Consider the following 15,190-nt stretch of genomic DNA (forward strand, 5'->3'; position numbering starts at 1 on the left):
GCAAAGCAAGTTTATGCGCTAAAAACTAATGAAAAAAGACAGATCTTAAGTTTACTGTTAAAACTGAGATCCTATTGTATCTTCCACAAATAAGATGCAACACTGATAAAAGAGTGACATTAATAACATTGATACTAAGAGCCTTGTTCTATTAATCCTTGTATCTGTGTAAAAAAACATTTTATGAAAATACAAATTACTCATTAAAAAAGAATGTGGAGAATTATTTTTTATTAACCAGACCATTTTGAGACTTGAGACTCTGGGTCCTAATACACTGATACTGACAAACAGCCTCTATTTTACAGCTGCAAGTTGGGAGTCAAGCTTAGTTCTAAGATGAAATGTTGTATGTGGGTTGCAGTTCTCTCTGCAGTACTGTGAAGCAGCTGTATAAGACAGGTAGACGGGTAACCAGGCATTGCAGTAGTCCAGACTGAAGGGTGGATTGCACTGAAGGGTATTTTACTGTAGTTTGCTAACACCGGTGAGACTTAAGAAAGTTTATAAACAAGAGGAGGCCATTTCTTGCTCGCTTGGTTGTTAGTAGCTTATTATTCCCAGAATCTCATCAAGCAGCTTCTTGACAGATCCCAGGGTTTTAGCTTTAACAAAATTGCTGGGGAGTTGGTTCCAGACTCTCACAATTCTCTGTGTAAAAAAGTGCATATTTTCTGTTCTGAATGCCCCTTTATCTAATCTTCTTTTGTGACCCCTGGTCCTTGTTTCTTTTTTCAGGTCGAAAATGTCCCTTGGGTCGACATTGTCAATACTTTTTAGAATTTGAATGCTTGAACCAGATTACCATGCAGTTTTCTTTGTTCAAGACTGAATAGATTCAATTCTTTTAGCCTGTCTGCATATGCCATGCCTTTTAAACCCAGAATAACTGTGGTCGCTCTTCTTTGCACTCTTTCTAGAGTAGCAATATCCTTTTTGGAACAAGGTGACCAGAACTGAACACAGTATTCTAAATGAGGTCTTACTAATGCATTGTAAAGTTTTAACATTACTTCCCTTGATTTAAATTGAACACGTTTCACTATATATGAGCATCTTGTTGGCCTTTTTTTTATAGCTTCCCCACATTGTCTAGATGAAGACATTTCAACATAAACTCCTAGGTCTTTTTCATAGATTGCTTCTTCAATTTCAGTATCTCCCATATGATATTTATAATGCACATTTTTATTGCCTGCGTGGAGTGCCTTACACTTTTTTGTATTAAATGTCATTTGCCATGTGTCTGCCCAGTTCTGAATGCTGTCTAGATCATTTTTGAATGACCTTTGCTGCTGCAACGATGTTTGCCACTCCTCCTATTTTTGTATCAATTGCAAATTTAACAAGTTTGCTTACTATACCAGAATCTAAGTCATTAATATAGATTAGGAATAGCATAGGACCTAATAATGATCCCTGTGGTACTCCACTGGTTACCTCACTCCATTTTGAGGTTTCTCCTCTAATCAGTACTTTCTGTTTTCTACATGTTAACCACTCCACCAATCCCTTGAATTCCTACTGCGTTCAGTTTGAGAATTAATCTTTTATGCGGGACTTTGTCAAAAGCTTTCTGGAAATCTAAATAAACCATGTCGTATGCTTTGCAATTATCAATTGTCGATGTTGCATCCTCAAAAAAAATCAAGCAGTTTAGTTAGACACGATCTCCCTTTCCTAAAGCCATGCTGACTGTCTCCCAGGATAGTGTTACAATATAGGTAATTTTCCATTTTGGATCTTATTATAGTTTCCATAGGTTTACATATAATAGAAGTGAGGTTTATTGGTCTGTAGTTACCTGGTTCGGTTTTGCCTCCCTTTCTGTGGATTACGTTTGCAATGATCGGTCTTGTATGTTCAACTGGTCTTGAGTCCAGTTGAACATACAAGCATCTTATCCTGGTAGATGACTGCAAAGGAAATGATCTCGGCAGAATTTTGGACCAAAGTGAAAGGCAAAGATATTCTTAGAGCAGCAGGAACTGCTATTCGCCAGCAGCGGTCACAGTCTGTAAAACCAAACAACAGGTTAGAATATTGAGGATGTTGTACAAAGCAAACACATGTTCTGTTTTGCTTTGAAAAGCTGGTCCTTGAGCCGCACCTTTTTAGAGAGAAGCACAAATATGCTGTAAACAAGGTCAAAAGGGATCTCTTTATTTGAAAATCAATTAGGACAGTAAAACATGGATGCCAGACTCGTCATTTCTTTTGTCTTGTATCTGATGTGAGCTCATACTAGTTTCTAGAATCATTTCTTTATTGGGCATACATTGCATTTTCTAGATGAACTGTTCAAAATGCTGGTAGAAAGTATAATGGAAAGCTTACAACGACATTCCTACAGTTTTTGTGCCAGGAATTATATTTTTTTGAGTGAGTGGAGAGGTAGAAAATAATAGACTGAAACATGATTTTCTGGTCAGCAACATTACAACTGACCATTTCTATCTGAATTAACTTTGCTGAGATGAAAATAAATGGGCAAACTTATCATACCAGTAATATGTTTAAATGTGCACAGAATAGCAGCACAAATGCCTCTGTAACACTATATGGAGTATGCTATGTTAAGTGAGTGGTGTCTATTCCCTGTATCTTCACTAGGTGGTGTTGTATCTGTTTACTTTTGTCTGAACCAAAATAACTGCTGCAGATTTGTTAAAGGTATTATATGTTTACTGAGTATTTCCTTAATTGCATACATTGAAACAAAACAAAAAAAAGATTTAAGCTGGCCATCTCATAAAGCTTCTCTTTATAGAACACCCTGCTAAATTTATAAGAAACGCACTATAAGACCTGTGTCCCATGTCGTCTGTATCACAGCATTATATTTTTAAACATGCTATCGACTCTTTTGAAATTTGTATCACACATCACATCTGGGAAACACATTTCTCAACATTTACTCAGGAGCGTTTGCCACAAGAAAAAAAAAAATTAAATCTCTTCTAAGGATCGCAGTGTATCCAGATCACGCTCCAGAATACAACAGTGCTGCATTTCTGTACCTACTATACGGCACTTATTTCAACCAGAGCACCAGCATTGTTGCAGGAGGGAATATGAACTGAATACACTGCAATGTTTAGAAGACGTATTTTTTCTCTTAGCAAACGTTCCTGAGTAAACGTTTTTGAAAAAGTAATTCCCTAGTTAATTTACATATGATGTGTGAAAAAAAAAAAATCAAAACAATCAGGAATATATTGAAAACAAATTGCTGCGATATGGACATCACAAGATACAGCAATGGATTGCTTTCCTGTAAAATATAGCAGGGCTTCTGTAGCACCACTTAACTCTATTTCCTCCTGTTTTTGATTGTTTTCATTTATGTATGTTTAACTACTGAATCGTTTTTGCTGCATAACATGTCAAATGAAAGGATACAGCCTGTCCTCTTTGGGCAGCCATGTCTGCCTGTGTCGGCTGGTCTCGATGGCCAGGCTGTGCTGTCTCTGTTTACTGTCTTTCACCCTGGTCAGATATTCAGCCAGGGTGTAGTGTCTTTTTAGGGCCTGGTAGCATTCCAGGTATTCTTGTTTGTTTTGTGCTTTAATTTGGTTGACTCTGATTGTATGTGTTAGAGTGGAGCTGTCCTGAAGCAGGCTGGTATTAGTGTGGCTCTGTGCAATGAGCTTCAGGAACAGCTGGGTGACAACAGAACCAGATTATCTGCATAGAGCAGAAATTTAAGAGACTGCAGACTGCTCCAGCACTGTGGCCAGTTCGTTGATATAGATGTTGAACAGTATTGGACTCAGACTGCAATCCTGTCTCACTCCTCGCCCATGTGAGAAAAATGGTGTTCTTTTATTGCCAATCTTAACTCCGCATTTATTTTCTGTTTACATAGATTTGATGACATCATATACTTTACCCCCTACATCGCTTTGGATAAGTTTGTAAAATAACCCTTCATGCTAAATTGAGTCAAAAGCTTTTTTAAAATCTATAAAACAAGCAAATATTTTCTTTTTACTTTGGTTTACATATGTGTCTATTAGGGTGTAAATATGGTCAGGTGTCGGGTGTTTTGGTAGGAATCCAATCTGACTCTTACTCAGGACACTGTGTTTGGTAAGGAAGGCCAGTATCTAAAGTTAAAGTTAAAACCTTCTCCAGGTTACTGCTCTCACAGATGCCCCCAGTAGTTATTGGGGTTGAATTTGTCTCGACTTTTATACATGGGGGTAATTAATCCTTGATTCCAGATGTCAAGGAAATAACCCACCTTTAGAATTATATTGAGGAGTTTGAGCAGGGCCTCCTGAAGCTTCGGGCTAACCCTAACCCCCTCCCCCTCCCTGGTCTGAAGCTTCTCCAGCTCACTCTCTCTCTCTCTCTCTGAACTGTGTATGCGGTTATTGCTGGTATCGTTGAAAAGCTGAGATTCCAAGCTTTCCAACGATACTTTTCATCTAGCTGCTAAAATGACGGAGCAATTGACTCAAAACCAAACCTAAGCTATGAACTGGCTTACCTTCAGACGATCATAGCTCTGGCTAGGAATAGTGGTGTGGTGAAACCCTGTCAAAGGCCTTCTCTTGGTTTAGGGAAACCAACCCCACATTAAAATTCCTAAACTCATTTAAAATCACAAATCAAAAATAAATTGTCAAAAATTGAACGTCCAGGAACACAGTGTGTTTGATCTGTGTGTACTATAAGTCCAATACAAGTCTATTTGTTAAGGATCTTAAAATTAATTTAAAATCGGAACATAAAAGTGCCACAGGTCTCCAGTTATTTAAAAAAAAAACATTACAGTTCTTTTTAAAACAAACTTTAAATTACAAGCTCTCTTGCAACACCTGGAAGAAGTCTCTCTCCCCTTTTTTTGCCTAAAGCAAGTATTCACCCCCCTTGGACGTTTTCACAGTTTGTTGTGTTACAACTTGAAATCTTGATGCATTTAAATTGGATTTTTTTTTTCCTTTGGTTTTCACAACTTACCAACACTTTCAGTGAGGTTTGAAAAAACAAATCAATTAAAAATAAAAACCTGAAAAGTCTTCATTAGATAAGTATTCACCCCCTTGCTATGACACTCCTAAATAAGCTCAGGTGCAACCAGTTGCCTTCAGAATCCACACAATAAGTTAAATGGAGTCCATCTGTGTGCAATAAAAGTGGTTCACATGATTTCAGATTAAATACACCTATCTCTGTAAGGTCCCACAGTTGAGCAGTGCATTCAAAGCAAAGATACTATCATGAAGACCAAGGAGCTTTCAAAACAACTCTGGGAGACTTGTGGAAAGGCAAAGATCAGGGGAGGGGTATAAAAAGATTTCAAAGGCATTGAATATCCCTTGGAGCACAATCAAGTCGATCATTAAGAAGTGGGAGGTATACGGCACCATCCTGAATCTGATTAGAGCAGGCCGTCCTCCCAAACTGAGCAGCCGGGTAAGAAGGCCATTGGTCATAGAAGCCACCAAGAGGCCAATGACAACTCTAAAAGACCTATAGCGTTCCATGGCTGAGATGGGAGAAACTGTCCATGTGTCAACAATAGCTGAGGGACTCCACAAATCTGGTCTGTATGGAAGAGTGGCAAGAAGGAAGCCATTTCTGAAAAAAGCCCATGCTGTCCACCAACGATCCTCATCCAACTTGACAGAGCTTGAACAATTTTGCCAAGAAAAATGGACGAATATTGCACGATCCAGATGTGCAAACCTGGTAGAGACTTACCCCAAAAGACTCACAGCTGTAGTTGCTGCCAAAGGTGGTTCTACCAAGTATTGACTCAGGAGGTGAATACTTATCTAACCAAGACATTTGATTATTTTTTTTTATTTATTTCATTAACTGTTGTTTCACAATAAAAATTCTCTTGCCTCTTCAAAGTGTTGAGTAGGTTGTGCAAATCAAAGGGAAAAAAAAATCAAATTTAAATGCATCAAGATTTTAGGTTGTAACACAACAAACTGTGCAAAAATCCAAGGAGGGTGAATACTTACTATAGGCACTGTAATTCTGATCAGGTAATTAAAATAATTTTGATTGACCTCTAGAGTTGAGTTTGTTACAACATATCAAGGAGTCCGATATAAAAAATATTAGCCATATACATATGTATGAACGCAACTGATAACTGAATTATTTTTTTTCCAGCTTGGGGGGGGTCTGTTGCCATGGTAACATAGACTATATTAACTAATAATTTAATATTTTATTTAATATCATTAATCAAAGAAATTACAAAATTACATTGTAAGTCTACTGAAAGCCATAATTCAATATCTATCGTTAGAGTGGAATCTAACCTTTTCATTGTAAGCAGCGTCCGAAGTACTATGAATACTTTATTTTATTCTATAGGGATGCCCACTACGTTAAAGCCGGCATCGACATATAAACGTTAAACTAAAAGTGTCATATATCGTGGAACGGACACAAACGTCCATTAATATATATATATAATATATATATATATATCTATATATATATATATCATATATATAATATATATCTCCTGTCCCTGATACTGTCCACACCTGAGAGTTTGATTGAAACACACTCATTTCTTTTTTCCAGTTATCTGCTGACCGCAGGCTTTATTGACTCGGTAGTTCCATTATTACTTTAAACAAGCCACAGCAATACCATTAGCCCTTAAGCAAGGCATGCAATCTGATGTGCATTCCATGCATTTCATTACCAATAGCCATTTTAATATCTCTATTTCTTTATAATAAATTTGTACTTATCTACCAGGAGCAAGGCAGCTTTTCTTAACACACTCCATATGGGAACATTTGGAAAGGATTCAAATGCATTCCTCGCCTGGATTAAAGGCAATCTAATTAATTATTCAGAGGAAACATCACTGTACAAGTCACAGTGCAGGCCCTCTTTTAGTCACTACAGTCCCCCATCTCTATTTATAATGTGGTGACTGAATGAGTTTACTGACTGGGACATTCCATGGGTGCACAATTCCTGACTTCTGGGTCTTTAGTACATAAGTACATAAGACTCGGAGGCAGTTTGTTCAGTCAAAGGCACAATTATATTCTCCTTGGTTTTAGACAATTATATTCTCCTTGGTTTCACAATTATATTCGCCTTGGTTTCAGCTGTGCTGTCTAATGTAGCACAGCTGATCATAGTAATCTTGTCCCCTAATATGGTCATTCCGCCCTGCACTAAGATGGCCCACTTCCTTTTCCGCCTCTCTCTCCAAGCCGGCCCGTCTCAGCACAGGCGTACAAGTACCTCTGCTTAGCACCCTCTTGGGTCAGGAGGGAGATTTACAGCTCAGATCCTCTCGCTCTCTATCACTCTTCCCCAGTATTCCAATGGCCCCCTCTTCACCTGTGTACTAGGGTGTGGGGGCCTCTGCCTGACCTTTAGCACTCACATCTCTACCTTTTTCTTTCTTTTTCTTTTTTTGGAGGGGAATGGGGCATGTCAAGCTGCTTTAATCTGCTGCCTTTTTTTCAGCTTGATCCCATGTTATGGCCTGGCATTTATTTTATTTGCAATTTTCAGTCCTTTTCATCCCCTTAAGGAAAAAGTTACATTGTTACTTTTACAAAACAAGATTTCTTTATTAATTCTTCTTCTTCTAGCAGTACAATATCTGTAAGCTAGCTCTGCTATGTTTTCTTTTATTGCCGTTTCAGCAGATGCCTTTACTGATTTTCCTGTCCGGTTTGTCTCCTAACACAGCCCACAATTTCCCTGAATAACTAGGGTCATTATATTTCCACAACACAATCAGAATTATAAAAACAGCAGAAATCTGTAAAACAAAATCAGCTGCATTCTAAATGTACAGAATGCTTATCCATGCATACCGATTTTTAGTAAGGCTTCAGATGTACTTCAGCAGAAATGCAGACTACAGCAACTGAAAGAAAATTAAAACAAAAGCCTAAGCAGGCTAATATGCACATATGTATATGCACTTAATGACCTAATTAGTGAGACAGTTATTGGACAGTGGATATGGAATGATTTCAGCTATTGAATTGCAAGCTTGGATAAAACCACATAGAAAAAATAAACAACAATATGCCACGTCTGTCAAGAGAGCAGCACCTTTGCAATCAGCATGTTAGAGGCTGGACTAGGGCAGCGTACTGTGGCTCCTCGTCTTCGGTGCTCACTGCCAGCAATTTCAAACCTGGCAAGATGGTATAGCCAGAGACATTCACTGACAAGCCACAACACCTGCCCAAGATCGACAAATCATTTTGCAGCATCTTCGTGATTTCAATTGTTAATCAGCACAATAAAAAGTCACTGCACCTGCTCTAAAACAGAGTTTGGCATTTTTCAATCACATCTACTTAATTTTACCCAAATATAAGTGATAAGTTTCTTCTGATGCTCAAATATAAGTGATAGTTATAGGCAGCACGTGAGTCTTTTGTTTGGGGAGGCAAGTATTCCACACTTTTCCCTCTGCATTTACTGAACCCAATGATGTACAGTAAGATACACACAGACACAGACACACACACACAGACACACAAACACACACACACATACACATATATATATATATATATATATATATATATATATATATATATATATATACACACACACACACACACACACACACACACACATATTTAATTTTTTTATTACTCTGTTACGAGCGAGTCTTAATACTAAGTTTCATTCATTGGGTTGAGCTTGAAAAATAGTGGAACTGACGGACACAAATAAAAGCTGTAAACCGGATTCATTCTCCTGCGTCCTTTTGAGAACCTGTATAATTTATAGCACAAAACAGACCTCGGAACCACTCAGGGATGCTGCATATATATTTGATATTTGTTTTCTTTTTCCAACATAAGGTGGCCAAATAAATGAAGTTTAACACAGCACTAGCATATACTTTAAAACATGTTATGCCTATTTAAGCAAATTAGAAAAACAGTAAGGATAACAAGCTGCACTGTTTTTTAAAACCTTTAAATCTGTTAACCTGTTCTGCTGTACTATAATACCTATACCAATTTCAAACACCATTTCCATCACTTCACACCAGTTCAAATCAATTATTAATACTGACTATTAAGCTTCTAAACACACACTTACTATTGTACTTATAATCAAGGGGCACTCAATGTATTTCATAAGGTATATTTGCAAAAAAAACCAAAAAAAAAAAAATAACTGTACTCTTAATGGAAACTTTTGAATAGGCCTATCTCTATGATGCTCAGATTGGCGGGAAGAATTGACATTAAACCAGCCAAGCATTGTCTCCACGAATAACATTGAAATGCAACTAAATCTTGTATTTTGGACCTTGGTGATACTGCAATAGATCCATCATAGCCTTGTTTACCTGTGTATCTTAAAACTGTCTGTGCTAAGCAAAACCATTCATTTTCATCAGAATATTAAAATATGTTTTCATATTTAGAGTACAGTAAGCAGGCAGGTGTGGTTTTCTGCTTTCCTTGCAGACACTTTTTTTCAAAAGTTCAAAAGAAAAAAACTTCAGAAACATTCATAATCTGACACCACAAACAGAGTTCTGAAAGGTGGCATTTGTTCAGGCAGTCGAAGAAAGTATGGTCTGACTAGCGTCACATGCAGTTATCAAATTCTCACAAAACGGTGGTGCGTTAAAACAGACCGTATGCTACAAAAATATTTTGGCACAGGTTCTGTAAAACTGGATACAGATCAAGTTGTTTGAGTAAATGTAGAAATGTAGGCAAGGGAATGAGCGAAAAGGGGTCAGAGTTTTCGTCGGCTGCCTCCTTCAACGGTACGTGGGTCTCAGATCGGCGGGAAGAATTGACGTTAAACCAGCCAACCATTGTCCTCCAATGACATTGAAATGCATCTAAATCCTATATCTGCATGGCAGTGTTAATTTTGATATCCCAGTTCCCCTAGTGGTCTCGTTAAACCTGCTTTGTAAGCTTGCAGGAAAAAAAAAAAAAAGGTCTTCTCTCACATATGTTTTGTGTTGGTCAGAACAATTTCTTGCATGGATCCTCTGTTGTTGTGGCTCAGTTACTATAAAAAAAAGTAAATATTCATCTCAAGTCTTCACCAGAATGAATGACTTATTAACCAGTTTACCTTTCTTTTTGTCTATATGCCACAAGCCATAAACAGAAAATAAAGTTTGTCAGTATGTTTCGCATGATCATATAACCCACCATTTATGATAAACGGCAAGACTTTTAAAAATGAACAAATTTTGACACACTACAGACAAACAAGTCAGTTCTGCAAACGTGAGGGGAATGCATGCATAGGTGTCTCACACAGGGCCGCATGTTTGAATGAGCCTGGAAACAAATTAAAATAAAAGTGTTTCCAGCCAATGTATCATCCTCACCTCTTGTTATGCTCGACTACATCTAAGGGAAATTTGTTAGACCTGTATCCTAAGTTCAGTATTGACTTGTGTCTGCTTTTGACTGTGGCTGTCATGTCAGGAGAGAGAAGCTTCTCATACCTGAACATGAAGTTAATCAAAAACTGTTTACTTTCTACAATGTCACAGAACAATGTGCACCAGATTTGCTGAAAACTGGATTATTCAGCTGTAATTGTAGACTCTACCACTACAAAAGCACAAAGGTTAATTTCTAACTGTCTCTGTGAGTGTGTGTTGTTTTTTTGCGACTGCTTTGGTACTCACCCATATGGTAATTATTATTATTATTATTATTATTATTATTATTATTATTATTATTATTATTATTAGCAGAGACCCTTATTCAGGGACGACTTATAGTTGTTACAAAATATCACAATACAAAGTATCATATGGAAAAATATGACATTACACAATATCACATTACAGATAAAAGTAGTTATACCGTACACTAAAATCAGTAGAAAATAAGATAAAACTCAAATAAGTGCAAAATAAAGAATACAGTAAATAATTACATTAAGAGTGAATTTGACTAAGAGCAGTTAAACTTATAGTAAAAATATTTGCTTATAAGAGTAAATTGCATTAAGATCATATAGTAAGTGTGATAAATGGATAAGAATGATTTGAAATAAGAGCAATTACAAAAAGCGTGAATACGGATACCTATAAGAATAAAATCAAGTACAAGATACAGAAATAGTTATAATTAAGAGCAGCATTAGAATACAGCATAATATGAAGTGGTTCAGTGCAAGTACAAGATGAAGCAAGTACTGGTACAATTGGGTGCCACTAGTCCAGTATAGTTGAGAGTTGTGAGGTTTACAGATGCTGTCTTAACAGATGTGTCTGGCACCGGAAGGTGGTCAAGGACTGAGCTGTCCTGATATCCGTAGGTAGGTCATTCCACCACTGAGGCGCGAGGGTGGAAAAGGAGCAGGATCTGGAAGCAGCCAGTGGCAGAGGAGCGGAAGGGGAGAGAGGGGGTGTAGAAATAATTAATAGTCTGGGGATAGGAGGGAGCAGAAAGGTTGAGGCAGCGAATCCAGTAAAGGCGCTCTGCGTGAGTGCAGGATGCACCCTATAGCCTGGACGTTGACGGTTTGATTCTGGGCTATTCCACAGCCGACTGTGCACGGGAGTTCCTAGGAGGTGGCTCTCAATTGGCTGAGCATCGCCACGGGGTGGGGGGTGGGGGGGGGGGGGTGGGTTAGGTCTGCCAGGGTGTCCTCCGCTCACCACGCACCAGCGACCCCTTTAATCTGGCCAGGCACATGCGGGCTTGCGTGTTACCAGCCTGCTGTAGCTCCTGGATGGCTGCATGGTGAATCCGCAGTGTGTAAAGTAGCAGTCGGCTGACGGCACACACTTCGGAGGACAGTGTGTGTTCATCTTCGTCCCTCCCGAGTCAGCGCAGGAGTGGTAGCGATGATCTGAGCCTAAATAATTGGGCATTTCCAATTGGGAGAAAAAATAACTAAAATAATTGGCAACAACAAAATTAAAAAAAAAAGAATTTGAAATAGGTTTGCATTCTGCGGTAAATTTCTGCATGGAAGCATATGGGCATAGAGGAGAGTCCATTTTTGATAGCTGAATACATTTGCCTTTCCAAAGCTGATCCATTTTGGAAATGCGCAGGAAGAGGATAAAGTGGGAATCTAAGATGAGTGTGAGATCACTGCAGCGAATACCCAGCATAGGAAAGTTGGCAATAGAAGGAATTGCATATTCTTGCAATAGCATCTTAAAAAAAAAAACAACCAAAAAAAAAAAGAAAACAGTTAGGCATATAGTTTCCAATGTTTGGTCATCAAATGTAGAGAAGCAGCCTTGACGGAGAATTTAAATCAAATTGCTCAGAATATCTATAGCGATAGGCAGGTGAGAAGGTGAAGTGGTCAGAGAGCTCTTAGAGATTCCACTCAGAAGACAGACAGCTGGTATTGAGAGGAGAAGAGGGGATGTAATGGACATCAAGCAAAATTGGTATTGTATTCCTGACAGATAGGATTTGATTGTAGCTGGTGCAAGACATAAAGAGTTATTTGTGTGTACTATAAAAGCCATAATCCAGTCCTGGTTGAATGGGGTTGGATTAATGCTGCTTTGAGAGTAGAAAGTCAAATAGGTGGTCCAGCCAGTGGAATAAGAGGATCTGGTGGAAGGAGCGAGTGCTGCAGCCATGTATGCTTGTGCTGTATTAAGTAATCTGCTGACAGTTGGGTTCAGTTGAAAATGAATGGTTGAACTGAGTTGGCAGTGCTGTAGGGACCAGACTGGAAATCTGGAAATTTGTAAACGAGAAAGTGTCAGTCGTATTAAAATAACTGCTCGGTAGATGGCGTGCTAGGAATAGAAAATTATTTGATATTGAAATTCATATTAACTGCTGCAGTAATTGCATAATAAGATGTGAACTGGAACAACCTTTATTGGTAATATGAACTGTAGATTTGTTACCGCAAAAGAAAAGTATTGATTTCTTTGAAGAAAGATGACCCTATATATGTGCTTCTAGTGGCCAAGCGCTAGAAAACCATTGATTGCTTAAAAAACCTCTGAATCCTGTGAATGAAGCGACCGTAAATAAAGCCAGATCATTCAGTGCTGAAATTAAATCCTCATAGAACACAGAGAGGCCGTTTCAATGCTGTATGAGAGCTGACCACATTTTAATGTCTTTCCTACTTTCTGATTTAAATATTGATGTCGTTTTTTTCTGTTGATGAAAGATCAAATAATCGACATAAATGTCCGACTTTGGGGGATGATGCAAATTGCAAATGAAAATGACCCAGCAACGAGAGCAGTGCGTTGTTCCTGATCATTTTATTGATCTGAAAGTTCTGGATAAGGGAACAAATATTATCAAGTTTAGATACGGTGAGGCTGGCTTTGAACTTTTCTGTGTCCACTATGATTCCTAGAAATTCCAGTGAAATTTATGTTTTTTCTTCTGAGAGTGGGATGCCAACCACTGAATATAAACTTTTAAGATTGGTAATCACTTCTGCTGGTGGATCTGAGGGAGGAGATATCAAGAGAAAATCATCATGTAGGTGGAGCAGAAATAGAACATGATATGAATTGAGAAGCATCTAGCATAAAGCCTCTGAGTGAGTACCAAATATTATGGGCTGATGCAGCAGCCAAAAGTTAACTGTGTAGAAAAATATAATTTTTCTTCCCAGCATATCCCAAACAGGTGTCGAAGAGAAGGATGAATTGGCATTGCTTTTTGCTAACCAGGAGCCATGACCTGCCAACTTAATTGAATGAATTGCATTGGATATGGTAACATACTGTGGAGAAAATTGATTGGATTGAGCGAGTTGATGTACTGGTGCTTGATCCCTGTGGTGTTGATAAGTCACTTAGAATGCAAAGAAGGGCAGTGGTTAGGGTTCTGGGCTCTGGACTCCTGACTAGAGAGGTTGTGGGTTCAATCCCAGGTGGGGGACACTGCTGTCTTGAGCAAGGTACTTTACCTAAATTGCTCCAGTAAAAACACAACTGTATAAATGGGTAATTATATGTAAAAAGTAATGTGATATAATTGTAACAGTTGTAAGTTGCTCTGGATAACTTCTTAGCAGTTGCCCTATCCCTGGATCCTCCTTCACTCAACCCACATTGGGGGAACAACCTTCCCACAGATGTAAGGACTGCCCAGTCCCTGACCACCTTCCAGCACCTCCTCAAGACATATTCAGACAATACCTGTAAAATTCAGCTCTACCTCTGGACAATATAGCACTCTGCCTTTAATGCACTTTAACTTGCAGTTATCTACTCCCTACGTATTTAATTCTGCACTTAACCCAATCTGTAGTACTTTGTATTTCACTTGCACTACTCCACTAACAAATGAAGGTCCTGCTTCCACACCTGTCTGCTATACTGGGTGGGATCTGCTATCCCGAAACGAACTCCTTGTCCCTCTGGCAGCTCACCCAACTCCAACCTTGGAATATAGACACTATCGTTGGTTCTTTGTAGCTTCCTTCTCCTGGGAAAAACCCCCGATTACCTCCCATATACACACGATGGCCATTAGAGGTGGTCACTTCATTTCCTGAACCTAGTTGTTCAGCAGCACAGACGGACCGATGCTTTGACAGCAGCAGCGCTCTGAACCCTGTGGCTTACAGCAGTCCTGATCTGTATAATCAGGACCCTTTTATTCCTGGCCCCCTGCTGCACTATGCCCACCTGCTGATTAGGAGCTTGCAGCTGGTAAACACACACTGCTCGTATCCGCAACTAAACATAGCAGGCCATCTGCTGCACACAGAGTGCCAGGTTCCCCATTAAAACCAATCCCATTCTTATTTCTACAACCACAACACTTGTATTTACAACAAACAATCACAGAAGCCCCCTCCTTCTGTGCAGGGCTCCAGCCCTGCTACACATGGTTAATATGAAACAATGTCGTAATGGCAAGATTAAACGCACTGCCTGAAGCTTGTCTGTGGGCTGCAAATGAAATGGAAGTGGGGGAATAACAGAGATAATTGAATACAAAGCTATTTTTGTACGTTGCGTCATGAAATAACTGACAATTTGCATAGGTGTGTACATATGCTGTCATCATAGCGGGGTCTATGTCATTCCCCTGAGCTTAAACCCTCTAACACCTGTTTTCAGTCATGAAATAGGAAAGCTGAAACATGGACTTTCAGGCTTGATTTCACCATGATAAAATAAGATGTCTTTTAAGATGTTGTTTTTTGCAAATAAACACAAAAAAATATATACATCAATAATACTTAGTTTCATAACAATAAAAATAGT

Source organism: Polyodon spathula, chromosome 9 (genome assembly GCF_017654505.1).
Source record: "Polyodon spathula isolate WHYD16114869_AA chromosome 9, ASM1765450v1, whole genome shotgun sequence".
Lineage (NCBI taxonomy): Eukaryota > Metazoa > Chordata > Actinopteri > Acipenseriformes > Polyodontidae > Polyodon > Polyodon spathula.